The sequence below is a fragment of the Myotis lucifugus genome, unplaced genomic scaffold, assembly GCF_000147115.1.
Source record: "Myotis lucifugus unplaced genomic scaffold, Myoluc2.0 scaffold_0, whole genome shotgun sequence".
In the NCBI taxonomy this organism is placed as follows: Eukaryota; Metazoa; Chordata; class Mammalia; order Chiroptera; family Vespertilionidae; genus Myotis; species Myotis lucifugus.
Genome location: NW_005871048.1, coordinates 20,015,490 through 20,042,121, shown reverse-complemented (window position 1 = coordinate 20,042,121; position 26,632 = coordinate 20,015,490). Strand labels below are relative to the sequence as shown.

Below are 26,632 nucleotides of genomic sequence, written 5' to 3'. Positions count from 1 at the left end.
GTATTGCTTGTCTTTTTGATAACAGCTGTCCTACTGGGTATATAGTGGTATCTCCTAGTGGTTTTAATTTTCTTATTTCTAATGACTGATAATGTGAAATCCCATTTGGTGCAGAGGTTCTTAACCAATTTTAGAAAATGAGTTCCTTTGAGATGCTGATGAAAACTATGAACACCCCACCAAAAACGCATAATCATGTTTGTGTGCCTGTATACACATGTATGTGTAATATACCTACATGTGTATGTAAATACATATGTATGTGTGCATGCATGTATACACATGCAAATATGTCTTGCAACTCATTAGTGAAAAGATACAAAGATATTCTTCCTCTAAAGGTAATAAATCATAGTTGTATGGTACTTCAATTTATAAAAATTTTCATGGACTCTATCTTTTTATTCTTTGCAACTATTCTATAAAGTAGAAAGCTAATGTTACACCATTTTATAGAGAAAGAAACCGGGTCTTCTGGCTCTGTCTTCCACACTACTTCTCTCACATGTCTGCCTTCTTGGGCCACTGCAATTTGGGAGACTGCTGACTCTTAGAGTCAACACATGAAGACTGGGTAGTCAACATTTAAAGACAGAGTATTTCCTGAAGTCATCAGGTTTTCTTTAATAGAGACAGAAATATGAAATTTTTGTTCAGTTTTAGTAAATATTAGGAAGTTAGCACATCTTATAATATCTTATAATAATTGTATATGGCTAGTACTATGACATTAGAAATCAGAAGAATATATTTTCATTAGCTTTAATAAAGAAAAAGACTTTAGATGACTATAAGTCATGGTTAATTATTTATATAACTTCCCCAAGAGCATCTTAAACAAATAAAGAAAAATGAGTGAGAGAAGGGAAGCATAAAGAAATCCTGGAGATTACATTTTCTTCTGCTCACTTGCTACAAGCAAATATTCACTGGGTCTGCTTTTGTTTGGGCCCATTATGCAGATAAGATGATATCATATGTTGGTGTCTCAGAGTCAGCCCTCTGAGGTCACTTTGGAGCTACCGTGTTCTCCCACATCCTTTGCTGTTGGAACATGCCAAAGAGTACACTCATATGGCATATGGCACACACCTGAGGCTCTTTCCCCTCTGCTCAAGTTGCAGCTGTGTGGGGAGAATGCATGATTGGTGAACAAACTAGATGGAAAATGAGGCTATTTGTCTTAAATGGTCTCTATCCTGGCCCAGATTCCATTGTCACTAATCTCACCTGCTGCCCCTTTGCCCACGATGACAAGCCTGCTGTGGCCCTGGAAACAGCTGCAGTAAGAACCACAGGCACAGCCTGTGTGGGAGGGGTGGTGCTCCTGCAGCTGTGCTTACTCACCTGACTCTTTCCTTGGGTTTCACCAGCCTAAGCACCTTGAGGCTCCAATCTTGTGGAGACACAGAGTTTGGAAAAAGTTCTCCATTCAGTCTAATCCTAATGCTGCTTTGACTGTGGTTCCATGGTCCCCAATCGAATGTTTTCGAGAGATAAAGAACAACTAGGATCCTTTTTCTATGTTACAACTGTGCCCTTGGGGTTTTCAACTCTTCCCTTAAGCAAAACTCAGTCCTTCGGTTTGGCAATAATTCTTACATGGGGTCTGTTTGATTCCGCCCCTCTGGCTCTGCCAAAAGTCTCACTTTTGCCAGTACGGGTTTCCCAGAACTTCATATTCTCCTTTCCAAGACGCGAAAAGGCTCTAGCTCCATTTTTAAAAAATTCCTGAGCTAAATCAGAGATCCAGCTGCTTCATGTGTGCAGGATTGATTAAAATAGCAGGGATGGTGAAGGGATTTGCTCAGGGAAGTCCAGAAGCTATCCACGGAGAATAAAGGAACTTAGGCTGCTTATGCCAGATGGCCCAGGATAATGTTGACATTGTCTATCATGGAAATACGATTTCTACAGCAGTAATCCCAAAGGTCACACTGCTCAGCAAAGGGAAACAGTAAACAATAGTAATGACAAAGACCCAGCCCAGAGTGAATCCACGTCTACTTTAAATTATTTCTCATAAAGAAAAATACAGACAAGGACATTTGTGTCTGTCTGCAACTTCGGCTCTCTAGTAAAATAAAATTCCCTACAGATGTTTTTGAGTTAATTTGCTTTGGTCAAAGTTTTGGTTTGAACATGCTAGATTTACTTTTTTTTTGATTGTTACTGTTAGGCCTCATTGTCTAAGAAAAGAGAAAAGGCTGGCAAGCTATACCAACACATTTCATTTTATCTCAAGGCACAGTCATGAAAATCCACAAACTAAGGAGGAGGAAAAAAGGCATCTTTAGCCATGAAAAATAGCTAAATCTCAGAGGGGAAGCCAGAGCCAAGATAAATTTAGAGGACAAGAAAGCATGTCCTAAAGCAACGTACCACAGGAAAGGGTGCATGACATATACAGCTAGAGTGCTATATTTAACGCTGGCAGGTTGCAGCAAAATTGAAGGATGGGTGTCTCTTGGAGCCTTATTAATGATGCCGGGGGCCCTTTATCGCTAGGCAGCAGTTTGGAGGCACCTTCCCCACTGGTGATGGACAACCACCACTCCTTGATAGCTATGAGAGGATGGCCTCCGTCCATGTCTTGGCTGATAGGATCAGGAGAGCAGCAAAGCCTGCAGAGGCAAGAAGGAGGGAAAGATGCAAGAGTGCTTTCTCCCTGTAGTGACTCTGCTACCTTCGTCCTGTGATTAAATAGAAGTCTTGATTCTGAGCACTGCGAGCCCCTCGCTACATCACTCATGATTATTACATGCATCTATGTAGGCATGTGATTGTTTATATTGGTCTAGAGGCCCAATGCATGAAATTCGTGCAAGGGGCTCGGCCCTTGCAGCTCCGGCTTCGTCCGGAAGGTCGTTTGTTCAGTCTAATTAGCATATTACACTTTTATTATTATAGGTGCTTTCTTTTCTTCCCTCCAGGTAGGCAAGAGAGGATGGATGAAGAATAGAGAACAGAAAGTAAAGCGAGCATGCAAGTCAGATGCATGTTTGTAGGTGGCAGATGTTCCCCGCCAGAGCTTCGTGGATTTAACGTCACTCCTTTTGCTTTCATCACGAAATTGAGATGATAGCAATTTCATTACCCCCCAATCGCAGCGCCTCTCCAGTGTGAATGTACTACTGCTCTTTCCCTGGGTTTCTAACGCTGCCTGGCTACATGGCATCCGCAGAGGTAACTAACTGCAAACTCAGATGTGGTGCTTTTCTTTTCCGTTTGCCTGGAGTGGTGGACCAGTTTTGAGGAGTGATAAATGCGTGCTGGCAGCACCACGTTGTCTCCCGGCTCCGGGGAGACTGGGCTCCAGGAAGCACAGGCATCTCCAGACTGGGCTCCAGGAAGCACAGGCATCTCCGAGGCTGAAGGAGCCCGTGGGCACTGACAGGCTTCCTGCTGGAGAGGCAGCCGAGTGGAGGGTTGCTAAGGACGCAGGTCGGGGCTGCCCAGACGCTGCAGCTTTGAACACTTGGAGTGCGGGTGAATTTCCCGCCAAAATATAAGATGGCTCTGTCTTTTGGTTTTGTTCCATCCACCAAAAGGGTGGATTACAAACAAATATTTGGTAATACGCAGTTACAATCGGCCCGAGTTTACACGTTTCCCGCACTCCACCGCAAATCTATATGAACCGAGTTAAAGACGGCTCCCGCGGAGTACGCGCAATTCACGCGAGCCGACTTAACTCGTTTCCGGCAACGCAAGTGTGAAGAGACACTTCCGCCTCAATCACATGTCTCATTTGTCACCATTTTCCTTGGCTCCTAAACTATCCCCTAGAGTACAACAACTACCACGCGATACTCTCATCACAACAGAAAGACTGTGAAGTAGTAAGTCTGAGTCATACTCATGACCTAGTTCCAAGTTTTAAAAAAAAAAGTCACCAGGTGAACTATAACATCAAGACATCCTACATCCTAAGCCCTGCCATTGAATGTTTGTCCCACAAGGTTTCCCTCTGCACTCACTGTGCTGTTGGTTTGTGGATGAATTCTACACCCAGACGAGCTGGGTTGGAATCCTCACACACCACTTATTAGGTCACTTGTGTGACCTCTCTGTGCCCCACTTTCCTTTACCTGTAAAATTATATATATATATATATATATATATATATATATATATATATATATATATATATGTTATTAAGATATTAAAAACACTGTCTTGCCCTTCATATGTTAGCTTTCATTATTTTGTAGAATTTGATGAAAGTGAAGAGTAAGAACCCAGAAAATTAGTTTACCAAGAAGCTTTAATATGGGTGACAGGATAACTCTATTTAAACTAAATTTCTTTATTTGTCTTGTTTGTTTGTTTGTTTGTTTGCTCCAAAAACAATAGGTTGCATGAACAAGGGGAAGGATTTAATCTCTTGAAATCTGTGTCATCATTTGTAAAACTGGGGGGGGGGGGCGGGGTGCGGAGGGGAGTAACAGCACCTTCCTTTGAGGATGAGATGAGTTCATCTACGTAATGTGTTTGACACATAGCTGTTCAATGGAGGTTCTTTCCTATGTCTGGGGTCCACTTTCAGTTTAAGTGCAAATGAAACATCACTACATTGTCTTTAGGACTCAGGGCAGCTGTGAGAAAAGCTCCTGCCCTAGGCCACCCCGGCCCTCCTCCCAGTACTACCCCATCTGGATTGAGGGAGCAGGCAGAGGGGAGGGAGGCTGGGTGACTTCCCTGTCACATCCTGGAAGGGAGTTGTGATGATCTGAGTGGTTGGCTCTCTTCCTGGATTCTTGTCATTCAGGTGACAGAGCTCACCGAACGCTCTCTCCCCCTTCCTCAGAGATCCAGGACCTGCCTCTGGTTACACACGGATGGAGAGTCTCCCACAGGCCACAGGTAGAGGCTGCCTGCTGCTGAGAACCAGGCTCTTATCACTGTCTCTATGCTCTCACACTATGAGGGTGCCTTTCAGACCTTTGCCAAACCCCGCCCCTCCTGGATTAACATTCTAAATTTTAAAGATTTCTCTCCTCTCGCCACCCTCCCGCCCTCCCTTCCTCCCACCAATGCTTACTGAGTGTCTGTGCCTCCTGCCACCAGAAGTGCTGCACCCTGAGGCCCTACACGGCGTTTGCCTTAGACCGAGTTCTGGTCTCAGTCCTGACAATTCCTCAGTTCCTTTTCTGGCCATGTTCTTAGACCACGGGAACTCGCCAAACCCAATGTGCCCATTCTTCCTCACGGTCCTTTGGCGGGCTCGTCTGACCCCGGTTCTCCTGAGTGTTTTGCTCTCAGTGGATTCAGATGTTTGTCTGTACACGTGACGGCCTACTCGGCACTGCCAAGGAGAGGAAAAGTGGCTGTCTCTAAGCTCTTTGCAGATTCCTCACTTTTTTACTTTTAAAAATTTGGGATGTGTTATAGACTAAAGTTTTTGCCCCTCCCACCCCGCCAGAGTCCTATATTGAAATTCTAACCGTCACTGCGATGGTGTTGGAACCTGAGGGTCGAACCCTCATGAATGGATTAGTGCCCCTTCTCCCATGGGAAGACCCATGGAAAGGACAGCTGTCTGTGACTCAGACACCAAACCTGCCAGAGCCTTGATGTTGGACTTCCCAGTCTCCAGAACTGTGAGAAATAAGTGTCTGTTACGTAAACCACCATGTCTATGATATTTTTGTTAAGCAACCTGAATGGACTATGACAGGGTGATTAACCTGAGGAAGAATTTTGTTTTTCCTTTGAAATATCTCACTCCACCTCTAGTTCATTCCTCCTGACATCACTTTGCTCTGAGGCCTTGGCATCTCATGCCTTTATCGCTCCAGCAGCCTCCTGGCTGAGCTTCTCGCGGCCAGTCAAGTCTAGACAACATAATCGGAACCATCTGATACCGCCCACACAGGGCTGCTCCCACTGCACTGCCCGTGGTGCCACTGCCAACGTGTTGCCTCTCTGCCCCTAATTTATACCTTTTGCCTGATTTGTGAGAAGAGATCTGGGACTTCTAAATGTTTCCCCTTTGCCAGCACAGAGCACTGGAGAGACACGGCAGGAGGACTGTTCCTCCTGGCTCCTGTGGGGAGCTCAAAGGGACCTGGAGAGTACTGCATTTTTCCGCATCCTCGGTCCTGAGGTGCCCTCCAGTGCCAAGTGCCAGCAGAATGTGGCTTCCCCAGGGTTTCCCAGCTCTCAGTTTGGGGAGTGGTGCATTGTGGGGAGCCCCAAAGAGTGATGTCTGCACTCTATCTCAGGTTTCTGCTCTGCACATCCTTTCCTCAGTCTGGTGCCACTGGGCATGTAGGATACTGCCCCCATGGCTTAAGAAGCACCCAAAAGTACATGAGGTTCTCATGAGGGAGACCTCTCCAGTTCCCTGTTCTAACAGCATGCACTGTGGCACCCCAGCGCCCAGCATCCAAAGGCCTCTGTGTGCCTGGCCTTGGTTCACCTACATGGTGGACAGTAGTTTTTGTGTCTGTGCCAATGCAGACACTATACTCTCTAGACCTCCCACCTACAGTAGTACCCGATGCCCTCCGTACTCCTGACTCATTGCACACCTGTACAGCAGTCTTGGATCACCTGAGGTACAGCAGGTTGTACCTACTTGTCCAGAGACTGTGGACCAGCTCTGGCCCAGGCAACCCAGCAAAATCCTCCATCATTCAGCGGCTGCAACCAACCCCTCCAATGAGGTCTGAACCTCTACTCTCAAACTTGTGCTTCTGTGGTTGCTCTTCCTCTTTGCTCTAAGATACCTTCCAGAGTTCTCTTTTCTTTATTTTTATAATTACTTTTCTATCATTGGTTAATAGTTCTTTATATTAAACTTCTTCTGTTTAAATTAATTTAACTTAAATTAAAATGTCTGCAATTGTGAAAGGCCACAGCCAGCGTGGCTTTCGGGTTCAAAGGCTTGGAGAAAGAGCTGATGCACAAATTGACACACAAGACAAGAAATATTAATTTGGAATTATGGGGGGAAGCCAGGGAAAGCTTAACTGTAGTAGTGAAGTTCCTACAAAGCACGCCTGTGCCATATAATTGAGTGCTGAATTATATAGTGATTCATGTGGGGTTTTTTTCCTGATATTTATTGAGATTGAGTTCTGCACTATGGTGTGCACTTTTAATCATCTCCTGTGGGAGATACTCCATCAAATACTCTCTTTATGGGTCTAGGTGCTCCCCCAAGAGTCACCATATAATAAAAACTTTTCTTATTTTTCTTTGGAACCAAATGAAATTAGCAAAGTGGAACGATAGTCTCTTGTTCTTAAGTAAGAGATTATGAGGTCAGGGCATACCCCTTTTAGGAGATAAATGACAGGTACAAATGAGGGAGAGGACATATAATATGTGTCATGTTCCTGTGAGAAATCTCTCTGTGCATCTGAAAAGCATAGCTGCCCGCTGGTTTAGTATTTGTAGTAAATGATAAAGGGAAGCCTTTCTTCTGAACCTGCCTCCAGTGAGATAACCCATCCTGTGATCCACAGTGAAACCCCAGGGCGGTGATAGAAAGGGTCAGAAAACCTAACCCTCTTTTAGTAGTTGCTGCGTCATGTCCATAGAGTTTACTGGAAGTTTCTAGCAAACCCTCTCTGGCTAACCTCAAGAAAACGGAATGACTCAGACCTTTGAAAAAAGGAAAAGAAATTTCATCAGCATACAGGTAAATATAGTGTAGGTGATTTCTGAATGCTGTTTAGCCTTAGTCTTGAGTGAAGATTAAAACGGCAGCAGATTCGTCCTGTTTCTACATGTCCAGAAAGATGTCTTAATACTCCTTGTTGATTTGGGCATGGTTATAAAATGATCTCACCATGAGGGTTACATTATTTTCCTTCTACAAACAAGGAAGTGGGGAGGGGGGGCCCATGAGGTTAAGTAATTTGACCAAGGAAACACAGCTAATAGGTGGTAAAGCTAGGATGTGAACCAAGGTTCACCTAACCACAACACGAGACTGTCATTATGAAATCAGATTTATTTCATAAAGGCATATCATGTTTGCCTTCACCTTGGGGGGTCAGGGCTGTTATTAGCCCCATCCTATAGTTTTCTAAGGCTTAGAAAACTCCACTGAATTGCCCAGGTTGCAGATTTCCAGGGTTGAAGCCTGGGTCCCAGTCTATGAAATCCAGAAAAGGTGCTCTCAGTCTATTGTTAGATGGACTATTTTGTGTAGGTATAATGGACCAGGGTACAGACAAGCTCCATCTGAGGAGACATTGCGTTTTTCCCAGATAGTAGCTAAGACAGTGCTGCATCCAGAGGAAATAGTGGGTGGACAACTGTTAAGGAGCCCAGAGTCCTGGAATCCAGCATCAGTTTCTAGTGTTTTATTGTATTTCTTCAGAGCAGTGACATGACCTCTCCAGAGATAAGTCTCCCTAGTTGTGTTCATAAAAATTTTCCTGTCCCTGGGATTGTGTGAAGGCTACTTGTCTGGTGACTTTGGGCCTCTTTTGATCTTCAAGGTCCCACCAAGATAAAAGACTGGCTCTGGAGGACATGCTACGCAGGACAGATGACAATGATGACAATGGCCAGAGCCAAAGGGAAGCCTGCCATCGGATTGCGTAAGGATGGTGCTGGGTGCCCTGAACGCTGGTGCCCTGGCCCTGCTCTGATGCTCAGGGGGTACCTTACTCACTAGCTGTTCAGAGAATGACCTTGCAGAATGCTTCTACCACTGTTGGCCTTTCATTCAGAGACCTCATTGATCTCTAATCCTTCCCCCATGGTGAGGACAAAGAAAAATAACATCATGGAAGATGTATCCTAATCACTGATTAGATGAAAGCTTTGGGATGATGTGTAGGTTTGATGTGCTACTCTGTTCCTCATTAGCACAGAAACAAAAGAATTAACTGGGTATTAATTTTCCCTTCAGAGGAAAAACACTTAGAACCTCAATGCTAAACGGTATTTTCCTATGAAATGTTTTAACTCTACGTGCTCTACTTTTATTCTACTCATACTGATAAAAAAAATGTTCCAACTTTATAGCCTAGAGACACTATTCTTTGGGATTGGATACTGTGATTTATTGGGAATATTATTGAATATAACAACAATAAGAATGACTACCTTTAATTTTCTTCCTGTTTGTTTCCAAGGTTGCTTAGATGCTTTATATATTTTAGTTTAATTCCAACAATATGCCTTTAGGAACTGTGTAGGTCCTTTTATGACAATTTGAATTATGCAAATTTGCAATCGTATTATGCAAACATTAGGCACAAAATCAGATATACTCCCAAATTAAATAAAAAATGAACAAGAATTCCAAAACATATGGGCCAAAAGAATTCTTTTCACTCTATTACCACAAGGCAGTACTTCTTCACCTGGTAACTAGAAGTACCTGCCGTTCTCTGTCAAGACTCTTCTTGGATTCCATCAGTTCTTGAGAAAACATTCTTTGCATAAAATGCAATTCTCTCATATTGTAATCCCAGAGGGCACAGGGCAGTGTGGTGCATTCCTCACACATAGTGAGCAATCCATAAACGACCATTTGATGGATTTGAACAGGCTGAAAGGGGAGTGTGGTCAGAAACAAGCTGGTTAGGCCTTCACCTTTGAAATGTGAGCCTGACCACTGTCCTTTTATCCCTTCCCAGCTCAAGGACAAGGTCTACATTTCCAGCTAAGGTTGCAAGATAACTAGTGATGTCCAGCTGAGTACCAAGTGGCTTTAATTTCATCACCTCAATCCATGTTGAGATGCAGTTACCTTCTCATCAGGCCTCAAACTAAGGCGGGCTTCACATGTGCCAAAGCCCCAAATGCAGAAGGATGCAATTCGCATCGTGAAATTCTTAATGATTGTACCTTTGAGTTGTGTGTTGTATGTGAAATAGGAGAACAATGGAGCATGTGCCGGGGGTGGGGAGCCTTGGATTGTGTGTGGTTCCACTTCTGTCTCTGTTCTGTGGTCAGAGTGTGGGCGTCCCACTCAGTGACCACTGTTTCCTTCCCCTGCTGCAGGGCGCGGGGTGTGGGTTCCAGAGGGTGCAGGGGATGGGGCGGGGGGGCATTTGGTGCCTGTGACCAGCTGCACTTGCCCCCATGAACATCCTGAGGGAGTTATGGTGTATTAAGTAACAGACACAAAACACCATGACTAGCTGTGACAGAGATGGCTGGAGAAAGGAAAAAGCTTTTGCACTGCATTTTGAACAAAGGGCCGGCATTTTCATTTTGCGCTGGGCCCCACAAATTATATTGCCAGCACACTTAAAACTGCTTTATAGCCCAGCCTCTTACAAGAAACCTAGGCATGAAGATGAATATTTACCAGGAAATAGGAAGCTTCGACAAGCACAGAGGGATATTTGTTTGTCAAAGGAAAAGCTAGTTCCCACGAAGGCCAGAGAAATCTTCCTAAAACACATTCTTATCAAGCCAGAGACTGCGCTCCTGCTCACAAAGACAGCGTGGCCCTGGGGGCTCCGTAAATAGTCTCACTGCACCCTGCCTGCAGGCTTCACCTTACCTTGATTCAAATCCATGCTTGCTGCCAAGGGAATGCAGTTCATGCTTTCCCAGTTCTGTGCCTTTTCTGATGCCATTGTGTTTGTAAAACACCAATTTAACTTCTCTCCTAAAGCCCCCTCCCCCCGCCCCGTCTGTGCCCACCTCCTGGCCTTGGCACCTGTTTCCTCCCTTTCCTAGGCCTGTACAGCTGGGACCCGCTCGTCTTTCAGGAAGAAGCTCACCTTCCAGGTAGGTCCATTGAATACCTGCTCTAAGCTGACCTCCATCCCATCCTATCCCATTCCTCTTGTAGTAATTGTATTGGTCACTTTTTAAATTAACTTTGTATATTTAACTTTTTTTATTGGTTTAATGATCATCTCTCCCCATGAAGGGAAAGACCTCTTTTGCCTTCTTCACTTCCCTATCCCCCTGCCTTAAACCATGCTCAGCATCTATCTGTTGAAAAAAGGAAGGGCCCTTTCTCTCCCTCAAACACTGGAGTATATTGTATGTCATATACTGGGTACACATTTTCTCTCTTCTATGCTACTAGCTTCTTGAAGGTGGGGAATGATTCATTCTTATCCTTCACAATGCCTGGGAGAGACCTCAGCTTCAATAAGTCTTCATTGAATGCAGATATAAAAATAAATGGTGCAGAGGCAGAGAGCATTTCTTTTCTCTTTCAGAACAACTGGACACAGCATTAAGCCTGAGAGAGATCAAAACTAATTGCCGGAATGAGAATCACAGGCATTCACTGCGTCTGTACCAAGGACGGACTTGGAAAAGGGCGTAATCAACTAGCAGCACACGGTATCCAGTGTGACCTCTGTGTTCTTCACAGTGCCGTTCTCTTCGGGGAACTGGCTGCCTTTGTGGCCTGTGGGATGAAAAGCTTCCCAAAATAGAGGCCAGGAATGAGGTCTGGTTCTGATGGGAGGGACCAGAGCTGGAGGGCACCTTCCTATGAGCACGGGGCATCTGTGTTATTCTTTCAGCAAAGCATTTTGATTTTCCTCATTAATAAAAAGCACTTTGATTTTCCTTATCAATAAAAATGGAGGTGCCCATAAAACATTTTGGGTATCTGGGGGATGTGAAAAGGTCAAGTGAGTTATTAATCTAGAGAGTGAGAGGTTTGGGGCAGAAATGGGACCATTAAGTCAAAATGGTGTGCCTTAAAAAATGGTAGAGTGATCTGTTCTGATTGTCCTGGGTAAGAACACTAGGCCTGTGACCAGCTCAGCTGGGTTGAGATGAGGCTGCATAAGCTCTAGGATAAGAGACTGGAGCTGTATTCCATTGTGTAGATGTACCACAGTTTTCTAATCCACTCATCTGCTGATGGGCACTTAGGCTGATTCCAAATCTTAGCTATTGTAAATTGTGCTGCTATGAACATAGGGGTGCATATATCCTTTCTGATTGGTGTTTCTAGTTTCTTGGGATATATTCCTAGAAGTGGGGTCACTTGGTCAAATGGAAGTTCCATTTTCAGTTTTTTGAGGAAACTCCATACTGTTCTCCACAGTGGCTGTACCAGTCTGCATTCCCACCAGCAGTGCAGGGGGTTCCTTTTTCTCCACATCCTCACCAGCATTTGTCATTTGTTGATTTGTTGATGATAGCTATTCTGACAGGTGTGAGATGGTACCTCATTGTCATTTTGATTTGCATCTCTCGGATGATTAGTGACTTTGAGCATGTTTTCATATGTCTCTTGGCCTTCCTTATGTCCTCTTTCGAAAAGTATCTATTTAGGTCCAATTCCCATTTTTTGATTGGGTTGTTTATCTTCCTTTTGTTAAATTGTATGAGTTCCCTGTAAATGCTAGAGATTAAACCCTTATGGAGATACGTCTATACAATGGAATACTATGCTGCTGTAAAAAGGAAGGAACTCCTACCATTTGCAACAGCATGGATGGAGCTGGAGAGCATTATGCTAAGCGAAATAAGTGAGTCAGAGAAAGATAAATACCACATGATCTCACTCATTTGTGGATTATAATGAACAACATAACTGATGAACAAAAACAGATCCAGAGACAGAGAAGCATCGATCAGACCATCAAACCTCAGAGGGAAGGTAGGGGAGGGTGGGGGTAAGGGGAAGAGATCAACCAAAGGACTTGTATGCATGCATATAAGCCTAACCAATGGACACAGACACCAGGGGGGTGAGGGCATGAGTGGGGGGGGGGGAGAGGAGTGCAATGGGGGGATAAGGACACATATGTAATACCTTAATAAAACAAAACAAACAAACAAACAAAAGAGACTAGAGCTGCAAATGATCTCCAAACGCTGGAGGACAGGGCAATTATGCAGGAGACTGGGGGATTTGGAGCCAGGCAGGGAGAGAGGGCGCACAGCCTTCTGAACCTTGTTCGCACAACTAACTCCCTCTTCCCTTGTGGAGAAGAGCTCCTCGTGGGAGGCTCTGAGCCTCAGGGATCAGCACTGGCAATCCCGCTGCTAACGTGATAATGAGGATGCTCCCCTCCCCTCTCAACAGTGCAAAACCCTGGGTTGGGGCGCCTCTGTGTTGTGATGACAAGTGGTTTCATTTCTAGGGAGAGTTAGAAAATCAGAGTGTGTTGGAGGAAAGGGCAGTGCGTGGCACACACAGGACAACGCACAACGATGCAGACTGTGGGGTAAATAAGAGTCACGCTGCAGCCCTGAGACCTGTCTGCTGGGTCAGCTGCGTCCTCGGGAAGCTGAGATGAACTCGGTACTGATAGGAAAAGGCGTGATGATGTGGGATGGTGGGGCTAGTTTGGGGAGGTGATTTTAGGGAAATCCTGCAGTCAAGGTCCTGGAGGCTTGGTGGAGGGAGAGCTTCTGTTAGTCTTCTCCCCGAGATGAACATGTCTATTGTGTGACAGGGCAGCATTGCTGGTCTCCTGAGGGATGTCCCCCTTCCCTGGGCCTTCAGTGCTCAAGCTAGCCTTTCAGACAGCCTGGGCTGCAGCGAGGGCACTGTGGGCAGAGGCCACAGCTTGGCATCTTGCCTCTAGGAAGGCCTCACTGCAATCAGCCAGGTGGGGTCCTGGCCCGCAGGAGGCATGGACTGGAGGTCTGACAAATAGTACTGGGGTGAAAAGGCTATTACTTTCCTTCTCTTTTCCATGGTGGAGAAAAGAACTTTTCTTCTTGTAAAGAGGAAATTCTGCAGAGCCTGGGGTTAGACCACAGCACAGTTTTCCCCTGGAAGGCATCTGCTTTTGTGCCTGCTGCTCTCTCTGACCTTGCTTTTCCATTCCTTACGACAGTACAGAACCCAAGAGTTTGCCTTGAAACTTGTTTAGTCCGGGCTGTGAGCTGGTTTTTTTCTCCCATTGGCTGGATGTTTCCGGTGGTGAGTAAATTATTTATTTGTCAAATCAGTCACCTAGTAAAGCAGCACTTACTTTCTAAGACTGATGACTCTAGCGTGCCAAATAGTACCCAGGGGTTCCAGCTTCTGCCAAGACAAAGAGTGGTTTAGGAGCTATGGGAATTTGGCCAGTCCTGTCAGCCTTACCTCCAAAATAGATCCCCAGTTTGTTTCTTTAGCTCAGGTCTATGCAGCCACCATTCCGCTTGGACAGACCTACTTTGTCTGGATTGTTGTAATAGCATCTCAGCTGGCCTCCCAGTTCCACCTCTGATCCCCCTCCAACCCATTCTCCACTCAGAAGCCATGGCATTGTATTAGTTTCCTATTGCTGCTGTAGCAAGTTACCACACACTTAGTGGCTTAACGTAACATAAATGTATTCTCTTATAGATCTGAAAGCCCAAAGTCTGAAATCATGTTTACTGGGCTAAAATCAGGGTGTTGGCAGGGCTGCCTTCCTTTTAGAGGTTGGAGGGGAGAATGGTTTCCTCCCCTTCCCCAGCTTTAGAGGCTGCTTGTATTCCTAGCCTGGTGGCCCCTCCCTATTTTGATCTCTGCTTCTTTTGTCACATCTGCTTTACTGAGTCTGACTCTGCTGCCTCCCTCTAATAGGAATCCTTGTAATGACATTGGACCCTCTTACATAATCCAGAAGCATCTCCCCACTTCATGGAGAAGGTGCTATTAGTCACTCTTCATTCTCACACTGTGAATTAATTGCTAGGATATAGGCACATATATGTTGTTCCCAAGAGCATAATAAATTAAACTTATCCCTGCTTCCCTTACAGATCAGAAGAGAGTTCTTGATGTGGTCTAGATCTCACTAGCCCAAGATTTGGATTGACCAAAATCTATGGGTAGTACAGGCAGTAAGGAAGATGTAGAGAAAGCTAACAAAAACAAAGAGCTATATTAAAATGTTGATTTATTGATTGATTACCAAATACCCAGAGCTAGTCTCTCCCCATGTAAAGTTCAATCATTTCCCAACAAGAATTAGCAATGATTTCTCAGCTGTCCTTTGTAAAAGATGTCCTAACAGATATGCCTATGTCGTAGATATTCATGGCTCTTTCGTTTCAGTTTGACTAACATATGTTGGGCACCTATGATGTGTAGTCACTTTCTTAAAGACAAGGACATATAGGAGCTATGAAGGTGGAATAAACTAATTGTGACCCGGAGACACTGAGGTGGTATAGTGGGGACCATATTTTTGCGTCTAGGTATTGGGAAGTAAGAGAGACAAGTAGAAGGAATGGTGTAAAGAATGACCCAGGAGTTGGAGGGAAAAGGTGTTTGAAGTGGCCGCAAATTGAATGGGTTGGATGGAGCAGAGTAAGCATCGAGGAATGCTATGGAGGAAGTCGGACTCATGTGGACTCTAAATGCCAGGCTGAGGAGTTTTACTTTGTTCTGTGTATAGTAAGAAATAACTGAAACTTGTTAAACAAAATGACAGCATTCCCTATTATTTATAACAAAATATAAAGAAGAGTTAGCAGTATTTTTAAGGTGCGACAAGTATTTACCATCTGTGTTCCTGAAAGAACACATTTCCTCCTTCCTGGGAAAGTACTGTAAGCTTGTGTACAAAAGAGTGTATTCCTGAACAAATGCAAAAAAAACAGGATTGTGTTATCTGAAAGGTTACAGTTTGCTCTTTTATGTTCCATGGAGTTTACAAGAATGTCAACAGAATGACTGTGCATGGTTAAGATGAATGATTTAGATAGAATGTTTACAAGAACATGAACAAAGGAAAAACTTTAAAAAAAGCAACTACATTCTAGCTAAAAAATGGCATTGTGGTAACTTTATCAACTGATTTCAAAATGAGAGCCTAGAATTAAATTTAGGAAAGCCGTATTTCCTAGAGTTGTAGGAGCACTCTGACCTTTGAGCTTACATTGAGTACTAGCTCAGCCAATTAATAGCTGGGTGAGCTTGGGAAATATGCTTTTCTTTCTTTTTTTAAAAAATTTATTCATTCGTTTATTTATTTATTTATTTATTTATTTATTTATTTATTAGAGAGAGAGGAAGGGAGAGGGAGACAGAAAGAGAGAAACATCAATGTGAAAGAGAAACATCAATAGTCCGCCTCCTGCACACTTTTTACTGGGGATAGAGCCTGCAACCCAGGCATGTGCCCTGCTGGGGAATCGAACCGGTGACATTTTGCTGCATGGGATGACGCTCAACCAACTGAGCCACACTGGTCAGGGCTGCTTTCTTTTCTAAGCCTCAGTTTCCTCATCTGTAAATGGGCATAACAGTGTTAACAACCTTAGTGGTTTGTTGTAATTAAAAGTTTAGGTGCTTAACAGGGTCTTATTTTGTTCATAATAAAACTCTTAAAAGAGTCTTTTGTCATTTTCACTGCAATACTTTCCCCCCATTTTTAAATAAGACTTGACAATGAAAAAAAGAATGATTTTTCATATTTTGCTTCCTTATTCCATTAACTTAGTATTTTAAGTTTTATAAGGAACAGATGGTCCTCATTATTCATGGATTCTGTATGTGTGAATCCACCTGCTTGCTAAAATTTATTTGTAACCCCAGATCAATACTTGTAGCACTTTCATGGTCATTCATGGACACATGTAAAGTTTCAAAAAAATCGAGTTGTCTAATGCCCATGTTCTCAGCTGAGGCCAAACAAAGCAATGCTCTTTCTTCTCATTTCAGCTCTTACTTTGTAAACAAGGGCCCTTCTCCTGGTCTATTTATTGCCACATTCTTTGTATTTTTATGTTTTTTTGAGCTGGCAATTTCACTTTTTAAAATGGTCTCCAAAGAGAATGTTGAATTGCTGGCTAGTGTTCCTAAGGGCAAGAAGACTGTGATGTACCTCATGGAGAAAATATCTGCATGCAAATAAGTTTCGTTCAAGCATGAGTTATAATGCTAGAGCCGTGAGTCCAATGTCAATGAATCAATAATATATTAAAGTATATTTAAAAAGAAACACATATAAAATAAGATGATGTATTGATTAGCTGATGAAAATGCTGTGATCAGAGGCCTGCAGGAACCTAACCTTGTGTTTCTCCTAGGAGAAGTGGTTCAGTATTCATGAATTCAGCATTTGCAGTTACTTTATAGAATCTAATACTGAGAATAATGAGAATTGAATGTATTTTTGAAATTTGTCTTTGTAACAATGAATATAATAGGTGGTGTGTTAATTATTTAATCAATAGTCACCATAAGAATATATATACCTTTGCAAATATGAAAGTATTGTTTAATATTTCTGGCAACTTGTTATTTATTGGTAAATTTATATGGCCCAATGATACTAATTTCATTTGATTATCCTTTTATAGTGTTTTGTTGTAATCTGCTAATTTTAAACTAACAATTTAGTGAAAAATTAATTATAACAAAAAGTTAAAGGCTAATGTTTTCATTATTTTATTCCTTGGATATTTGTTTCAGGCTATTTATAATTTTTAGTAATCCTCAATTAAATTTCTGTTTGTGTTTAATTTCCATTCGTTGATCACTTGAGTAATAATCACAAGATCCTGATAAAGGTGGTAGTAATAGAAATCAAATGCATCTTTTAGTTGAAGGGAGAATGCAATCGTTAGGGAACCAGGAAAGGCTGTGCCTAGGTTCTTATTGTGAAAACGCAGGCACAGAAGCTGTGTGTTCAAAGATTAGCAAGAAAGTCTGGCTCCAACACATGTTATACAGATTTCCTTTCATCTCAGGCAGTTTAATATTTTAGAAAAGATGTGGAGAGAAAGATTTTTTTTTTAAGAATTTGTTTTAACACTGTTCATTAAAAAGGAATTCTTTATTTTAATTTATCCAGAGTTATTTTTCTAGGCTTCATGTCCTTACACTTTTAACTTGTTCTTGGAAAACTTAAAGAATTCGTGGACACCACACTTTATATAATATACCACTATGTCCATAAAGACAGCTGAAAATGTTAATTAATAATCTTTGCCATTAAAATTACTGATCTTTGACAGTCAATTCAAAAAATAAAAAAGCACAACATCCAAATCAACTAAGGCCTTGGTATTCATTGTATGTACACCTCAGAGATGGAGATGCAAGAAGAAAATAATAGAACTTCTATTTTTAGACTTTTATCTACAAGCATGATGATAAAGCAAGCTTTATAAACATTGACTGTATCTCCCAGGCATCATCATGTAGCCTGCATTTCCAGCAGTTACAAGTGAGGGACCTGGACCAAGACTCCACCTCTCAAGGGCAGAGCGGGAGTTCCACACTCGGAAGTGTTGACTGCTCAGCCACGCTATGTGTCAGCATAGTGCAATGTGAAATTAACATATGGGTAAGAGGGATACACATTATATTACCTTATATTTAAAAATATCTTTAGAATACTTTCTAAGGATATGAGGCAATGGCCATGAAAATCTTTTCCACAACACAGAGGTTTGCTGGTTATGTTTATAAACAAAATCAAACAAAACAAAGCCCTCATGAGCTAGGTTTGCTGACCTTTTTGGCGATGACAAGTAGCTATCAGTAGTGTGTTACCTAGCAGATATATATATATATAAAATAAGCAGACTTGATCTGTCTCTTCAAGGTAAAGGTCACATTTTAATAATGGATGAGAAAGGAACTGCTTTTGAAAGAAACTCATGAAAAAAGCATTTGGGGAATGCTGTTCTTAGTAATGATTTAGTTGCCACAAACAGTGGGTTTCACCTATAAAACTCATAGCTCCACATTTAAGGCACTTGGAATTTTAAAAATGTCCAAATAAGATGTTCTGAATCCATTTGTTAAAAATAGGAGAATGCAACACTGCCCAGTTAGTTTGCATGGATGAATGACTGACATCAGGGCAGATGGAAATTTACTAGCCAAATTTAAAGGAAAAGCTTTTGCATAATTGGTGGATGGGACTGAAAAATGAGTATCATAATTTGGAAAGTACAGCCAATAAGGCCCTTTTCCGTTTGGATCTCTGCTGTCTTTGTAAAGTGTGCAGTTAACTTATGGCAGCCACTAAAACTCTGTGGAAAAATAAACTGAATTCCTGTCTCACAAAGTGTTATACTAAGATTTTAAAAAAATCAGATGTATCAGCCCTGACCGGTTTGGCTCAGTGGATAGAGCGTCGGCCTGCGAACTGAAGGGTCCCAGGTTCGATTCTGGTCAAGGGCATGTACCTTGGTTGCGGGGACATCCCCAGTGCGGGGTGTGCAGGAGGCAGCTGATCGATGTTTCTCTCTCATCGATGTTTCTAACTCTCTATCTCTCTCCCTTCCTCTCTGTAAAAAATCAATAAAATATATTTTTAAAAAATCAAAAAAAATCAGATGTATCAAATAAGGGAATCTCAACAATATTTTTAAAATGAGAGAGAACATAAAGTGTCTTTTGAATCTTTAATAAATAAGTAAGTTTTAATGTTTATTTCATCCTTTTAAATTTATATTTTTGTGTAAGTTTAATAATACCAATATATATTTTAGAGAAGCATATGAAGGTACTTTATAAAGTCCTATATGCTAGGGATGTGTGCTAAAATTTTTCAGAAAGATATATGTAATAAGTAGGTTCAGGGATCACTGGTCTGAACTACCCATTCTAAAAGTGGAAAATTAACATAAGTTGGGAAGATTGGATATACTTTTCAATTCTTAAAAATTTTTTTTTTTGTTTAAGAAAAGACTGCCATCTATTACTTGTATTTTAAAAAGAAAAGACAATTTAACATCAGAAAATTAAGAAGAATGTAATTGCAGAAGAAAGGACAAACCATTAAAATGAAAATAATTTAGTTATGAATAGCTTATACATTGTTCTCTAATTTTTTTTTTCTTTTTTGCCATGGACTCTTTGAATACCACCAGGGAACACCATTAGTTTGTTCACCCTAATTCTCATAATCTTATTTTTTTCCAAATGTAATATGTCATATCACTTGTACCTTTTTAATAATTTGTGTTTAAATACTATATGATTGTTCACCTTTTCTGTGACATTTATCCTCCTTCATGTCTTCCTGGGCACAGGGCTCAGGTAAAGCACCCCTGGTGCTTTCCTTATTGAAACAGTGACGTCCCAGTGGCCAGACAGTGAGCATTTTTCACTTTAGTTTTGCTTTGCAGATGCTATGGCCCACTCTAATCCCTTGACACTTTTGGTCTCTGAATTCTCAGTCTACCTTTTGTCATACCACTCATCCTTGCATCTGCTGCTCCAATCCACTGACCAAACCTCATATTCCTGTGTCCTTGATTATTTATGAAAATGTCAAGTTACAGATGTTCAAATACAGCCCCCAAAATCTTATTATTTACTTCCAACAATGGGAGAAACTATTGATGAAAATTCTGTGTACAATCTTCTAGAAAACTATATTTTCACTTGTCATTTAATATGTAAGTTAAAAGAGGAGAAAGCCTAACAACAACAACAACAACAACAAAAAACCCACATGGAACCCTCCACAAAGTTCTACAGTATACATAGTATTTTTTCTCTATCACCAGTGCCATCTCTTAGTCATAGGAAATGAGGTAAATTGGAAGGAACTTTCACAAAAACAAAATCTGTTAAAATTATTCTAGTTTCATCACAATGTCAGCAAAGAAAATATTTACTGTGCTTTCATTTTCAGTGTGTGGCCTAAGCCTATGCCCTTTGAGAAGTTATGTAACAGAGGTTATCAATTTATGCACATGCGCCAAGATTCTTAACACACAAGATCACTCAGTGGGAGCAGTCAGAGTCATTTCTAGAGGAAACTCATGCTTGATGCACTTGTTGTACCCGAAAATGCCCTCTTGTCTATTTTCTGGTCAACAATTTCCTTCCTGCCCTCTCTCTCCACATCATTGGACAGTCAATAGGTTTGTCCACGTGCTTTATGCAGCATTAATTTCCCAGAAGGAAATTCCTCTCTCATCTCCTGCTACCACTTATAAGGAAGTGAATCAGTGGAGACTTGGCATTCACCTTTAAAAGTTGCTGGCTTCTGGTATGCAGCAACAACAAACTAACTAGATCCAGGAAGAGTACAGCATTTTATTTAGCATAGAAATAAATCTTTAAGAAACAAACAAACAAACAGACAAATGGAGATTGAGATTATGCTTGGCTACAGAAGAATTGGCATTCTGAAGATGTATCAAGGAAGGCTCATAAAATAGAAAAAACTTCCTTTATCTTTCAGTTATGCGTCTGAGGTTCAAAACCATTCAGTGGTTCTTCATTGCCTCCCAAATAGGGTATAGCTTTTTATTCTGAATTTAAGGTTAATTAGCATTTGGCTTTGTTCTATCTTTATAATCAAAGTCTCCATTGGTCTTCTCCATGTACCCCGTCATGCAGTCAAATTGGCCCACTTGGGGGTTCCAACACATTCTAGTCCAGACTTTCCTCAGGCTGTTGCTTCCATCTGGAATTTTCTTTCCCACATTATATGTGCAGAAATTCTACCCATGCTAAAAATAGGAACTTTGTCTTATTCAACTTAGCTTCTAAATTAATGATTAGCTGTGTCCTTTGCACACAAAAGATGACCAATATAGCATTTTAAATGAACGAACAAGAAGACTAAACATGAATTTTTGGGAGAGTCCCCTGATTATACATTTTTTAATTTCAGGTGGGATTCAAGGTAGTTAGATTCAGCAGCAGGTCTAAAAGAGGGGGGGAAAGAATTTTAATATTTGAGTAGAAGAAATAGGGAGTTTATCAGTAATGAATTGGAGGTTTTCCTTACCCCATCTAATGAAAAGGAGGAGAGGGTGGTGCTATTAAGAGAGGAGGCCTTGTACTAGTAACTAGTATATTGACTGGGAACTGCAGTGGAATGGATATCAGCATCAGGCAGGGAGGACTAGAGAACAAGTTTAGAGTGAAGCAATTTTCCGTTAAGGTTTCTTCTTACATCATTTTGACCAAGTCTTTACTTTCCTTAAAAATGTTGCTTGCCTTTAACCAGTATGAGATTCTGGATAGAAAGTCTGATGTTAACCAACTCCAGCTCTCCAGTTCCCATAGCACCCATTACAGAACAAGGTATTCTCATGGCTACTGATGTTATCAGATCTGATGAATTCTCTGTCCCCATAAATTATTCAAGAGCAATTTCAATTTACCAGAAATGAATTTACATTTCTATGAAAAAGGCAGGTTTTTGGTCATTTTTACCTCAAAATAACCTGTGATACTTAAGACTAAATAGATGGATACAAAATATTTCTCAAGAAATTCATCCTTTGAAGGCTAAACTGACCTAAATTCATATCTCTTTACTGATTCAAATGCAACTTGATATCTGTTAGATGAAAGAGCTGGGGGAGAATTAATATTAAACTGACCTTGAGTTCTCTCAATTTCTGATGAAAAGGTTCAAGTTGCAAATGTTCCTTCGGTGCTTTCAGAACACATTTTTCATACGTTGAACAGGCACTTCATTTGCAAGCATTTTATTTTAAAATTTCTTGGGTAGAATTTTATGCAACTCATCCAGGATTAGAATTCTCTGCAATGTGATAAACACATCTGACCACCACACAAAATGGCAGTGAGTGCAGAGATGTAGGGACCATAGCCTAGTTTGTCTTGTCATGCTTGGCCCAAGGAAACAGGAGATGGCAGTCCTTGCCACTCTGCAATATTTAGGACAAGGATGACTCAGTTTAAATAGAAACATTATCTTCCGTTCTGAGGTAAAAGGGCAGATCTGCAAGCAAATACTCTCCCTGTAAGTGATGATAACAAATGTATCCTGAAGGGAAAAATGCAAATGGCACTTCAGTTCATGAATAATTGGCCTTAATTGTCCATTCGTGGACTTGGACCTAGAGAATTGCTTGTGAAGAACAAATATACAAACTTTAATTGACTGATTCTCCTTTTGCTGATATTTAGCAGATATTTTATTGGAATAAGGAGATAAGGGTATTGCAGACAAAAATAATGTATTATGGAGCCATAAAATAATTTCCACCCGGATGCAGCCTCTGACATTTCAGTTAAAGCATTTGAAGAGTGTGAATAGTGATTGAATAGTCTTTAAGCAAAGGCTGTTAGGTTTCCGAAAAAAGAAACATCTTTGCAAAGGCCCTGCGGCTGTACTAGTAACTGCTGTTGCTGTTGCTACTATTGGGCGTGTGGCCTACTAGAAAAATATGTGGAAGAAGAAAGGCATAGGCTTTCTCTTCAAGTTTTTGATGATAAAACCTTAAAAAAAAAACCAAGCATTAAATGTATCAGGCAACCAAATAACCCTGCTCCTTTCGTTTGTTTATTGGGCTCAGGTCAATGGAAGGTTTAGTTAAAAAAACACACCTCAATACCTAATTACAGATGGGAGGTGGGTAAGTAAGATGTCCAGATTATTCTTGCCTTTTGGCCATGGTTTTCTAAATTGAATACAAAGATACCAGCAGACATGAGGAATGCACTTGCCGTGTTCTCATTGCAATCTGGGCAGGAGTTGAAATCGCCTCCTCCCAACCCACAATCTCACGAATGGAACTTTCTGCCCATCGTGTCCCCAGAAAGAGGACGAGGGGAGAGAGAGCTCAATGCGCTTGCGATTAAGGGAGAATACATTACTGCCCACAAAATTACACCTTCCAGAGAAAAAATAATACTGCACCTTTGAAGAAAGCCTAATGAATACTGTCACGCAGCTGGACTCAGTGGCCTCCCACCTCCCCGCTGGGAAAAGGAGACACAGCTGCTGTGTTCTAGGATCATCCCTTTCCCCTCCCTCATTTAAACTTTAGCTCCTTCAGTATTTTCTTTATACCAGGTAGCAAGTAGCACTTAAGAAGCACCCTTGTGGGTGGGAAGAACTCAACCAAGGAATTTGTATGCATATATGCATAACCCATGGACACAGACAATAGGGGGTGAAGGCCTGGGTGGGGACCCTGGGAGAGTTGGGAGAGGTCAATGTGGGGGCGGGGGGGGGGCATATGTAATACCTTCAACAATAAAGATTTAAAAAAATAAAGTAAAAGGTGCCTCACAGCAACTGGTAACCATTTGATCAGATTAAAAAATACGTTACTAACCAAACAAACAAAAAACCAAAACACACCCTGATGGGCTGATTTCCTGTGGGAGTCAGGTTTGGGTCCAGCAAGCCTTAGTAGCTCCCAGGGTTTTTTTTTTTTATATATATATATATATTTTATTGACTTTTTACAGAGAGGAAGGGAGAGAGATAGAGAGTTAGAAACATCGATCAGCTGCCTCCTGCACATCTCCTACTGGGGATGTGCCCGCAACCCAGGTACATGCCCTTGACCGGAATCGAACCTGGGACCTTTCAGTCCGCAGGCCGACGCTCTATCCACTGAGCCAAACCGGTTTCGGCAGCCCAGGGTTTTAATAAAACCACCGGCCAAGAAGACCTTTCAGCAAAAACAAAAACTGTGTCTTAAAGAGGCTTTCAAAAACCTGGGCAAACGAGCTGTTAAAGCAGGAAGATGCCTGCCCCAAAGTGACTCCTCCCCCCGTGCAAAGAGCCCAGGCCGCTCTGAGCCCACAGCTGATCTTGTTCAAGGAAATCATCTTGGGATATTTAGGAAGCCAGTGTCACTCGCCAAAGCTATTTCAGCGCCGGGTATAGCCTCCAGGCTCTGCAAGAGATCGTTAGGATGGAATCGAGGAGAAATTTGACCAGTTTCATCAGAAAAATCGCCTCAGCGGGACCAAGGCGCCCTTTTGTCCTGGAGCATCTCCAGATGAAGCAAGTGTGGAAGTTCAGAATGAAAAAGGAGAATTAAACCCGGACTCTGGCTTCCAGGGTCCCCAGAAGTTGTCGTCGTCACCGCAGTGGAGCGTCAGAAGTTCAATGGGCTCAGCCACAATGGAGGCCCGACCAACCCCATGGTTCCCAGGTGCGCCCTCAGCCTCACGTGAGGAGACGCGGGTTATAGGACTCTCAGGTGCAGGTGTGTGGAAGGAGGGCGGTTCCCAGGATCCCTCCCGCGAGATGGGCAAAGCCCTCCGGAGGCTCCGGTGGAGAAGGAAGCCCGCTTTCTCGGCCTGCGTCCAGGTGGTGCCGGCTGAACCTGCAGCTCACATCACCAGCATCATGCCCGTCCCTGGGGCTTGAAGTTCAAGTGCTTTGTGACCAGTGCTCTGTCCTGCCAGCGCCAGGGCCACCCATCCAGAGGAGAGGCGAGCACATCTTTCAGGATAGAAGGTGAGTGATTTTGTGATTAAAAAACTTGCAGCTAAAAATCTATAGACAAGTTATTTTAGGGCGTTGGCCCTCTTCCCCCTTCCTCTGTGTGTGCGCGTGCATTTTTTAATTCTCAAGAATATGTCAGAACTTGCTCCAGTGATCTGCCTGCCCTTCAAAGCACATTTCAGTGACATTGTTTTCATTGAGGTGACTGACAGGTTTTTGGTCTAGAAATTATTGGGATGAAGTTGCTCAGTTAAAATTATTGTTATCCTTTTACAGGGCTTTTTTGCCCATGTTTCCTTTGCTAAATTTAGATATTCCAACAGAATGCTCTCATGTTTCCCCTTTCCTTAGAGAAATTGTTTGCTTTGAAATCTAACCAGCGGTTCTCAACCTGTGGGTCACGACCCCTTTGGCAGTCGAACGACCCTTTCACAGGGGTCGCCTAAGACCATCCTGCATATCAGATATTTACATTACGTCATAGCAGTAGCAACATTACAGTTATGAAGTAGTAATGAAAACAATTTTATGGTTGGGTCACAACATGAGGAACTGTATTTAAAGGGCCAGAAGGTTGAGAACCACTGGACTGTAAACCCTGGATACCGTGGTCCCTGAAGGAAAAATAAAGCTGCTTAGTCTTTTAAATTCAGACCCATGGGACTTGGTACCTTCCCCATCCGGAGGTAGCAAATTGAAACATAATTCATCCATAAAAAGTAGCTTTCTATGTTTTTAGATGAAAGCATGCTGTATTTAAGCATCCCTGTGATGGTCCCCAAGCACTCTTGTAGCTACACGGCATCCATGACATCTCACGACTCGTATTGGAGCTGTTTATACTAGAATATCTTCCTTAATAAAATATTTCAAATATTCAGAACACAGTGACCAAACCCATCCCACGTTGAGTAACTGTTATATTACCATGTGTTATGGATTTTTAAAGTAAAAGATTACAGATTAAAAAAAAAAAAAGCAACCTGATGAACTAATGCTTATGGAGAATGTACTAATTGAAAATAGCTTAACACTCTCTGCTCAGGACTTTGTATTAGCTTTTTCCTCTGCCAAAATCATTCTCCCAGATCTGTGTTTTAAATATTATCTTCTCAGACAAGCTTCCTTGACCATTCCTTGAAAATAATCTCTCAACCCTACCCCGCCCTCAGGCATTCACAATTCTAAATCCTTATCAGTATCCGGAATTATCTTGTGGCTTTCCTGTTTCTTCCCACAGTAAAGTGTAATTCCAGGAGAGCTGTTGGCTTTGTCTACTCTTTTTACAGCTCTTTTTATAGAAAGTTTTCAATAAGTGTTTTGCCGATAACTGAATGGATGTGAAATTGGACATGGCCCCACCTTTATCCCTGGGAATTCCAAGTACTGTACTGGGACCACCAAGGAAGGAAGCCAGCTCAGGAAATTGGCTTTCTTCTGCTTTACACCCTGAACATGCACTTTGCAGGTGGGATTTTGTTGTAGGGGAAACAGCAGCAGGTGATGGGAGAAAGTAAAAAAGGCGAAGGGTGTACTCTTCCCTTTCTAAAGTGTCCTTTTTTTTTTTTTAATTGGGACTTATTAATAAGGACAAATAGCTC

General features: G+C 42.0%; 1 long non-coding RNA gene across 1 annotated transcript in view; it reads left to right on the top strand.

Annotated features, from left to right (window-relative positions):
• The window catches only part of LOC111824916, a 53,744-nt gene extending 43,658 nt beyond the window's left edge, over positions 1 to 10,086 (top strand). The window contains exons 2-3 of the long non-coding RNA XR_002827979.1: positions 8,460 to 8,725; positions 9,609 to 10,086. This is a non-coding gene — a long non-coding RNA (uncharacterized LOC111824916). The remainder of the gene's footprint in view (positions 1 to 8,459; positions 8,726 to 9,608) is intronic.
• The last annotated feature ends 16,546 nt before the right edge of the window (positions 10,087 to 26,632 follow it).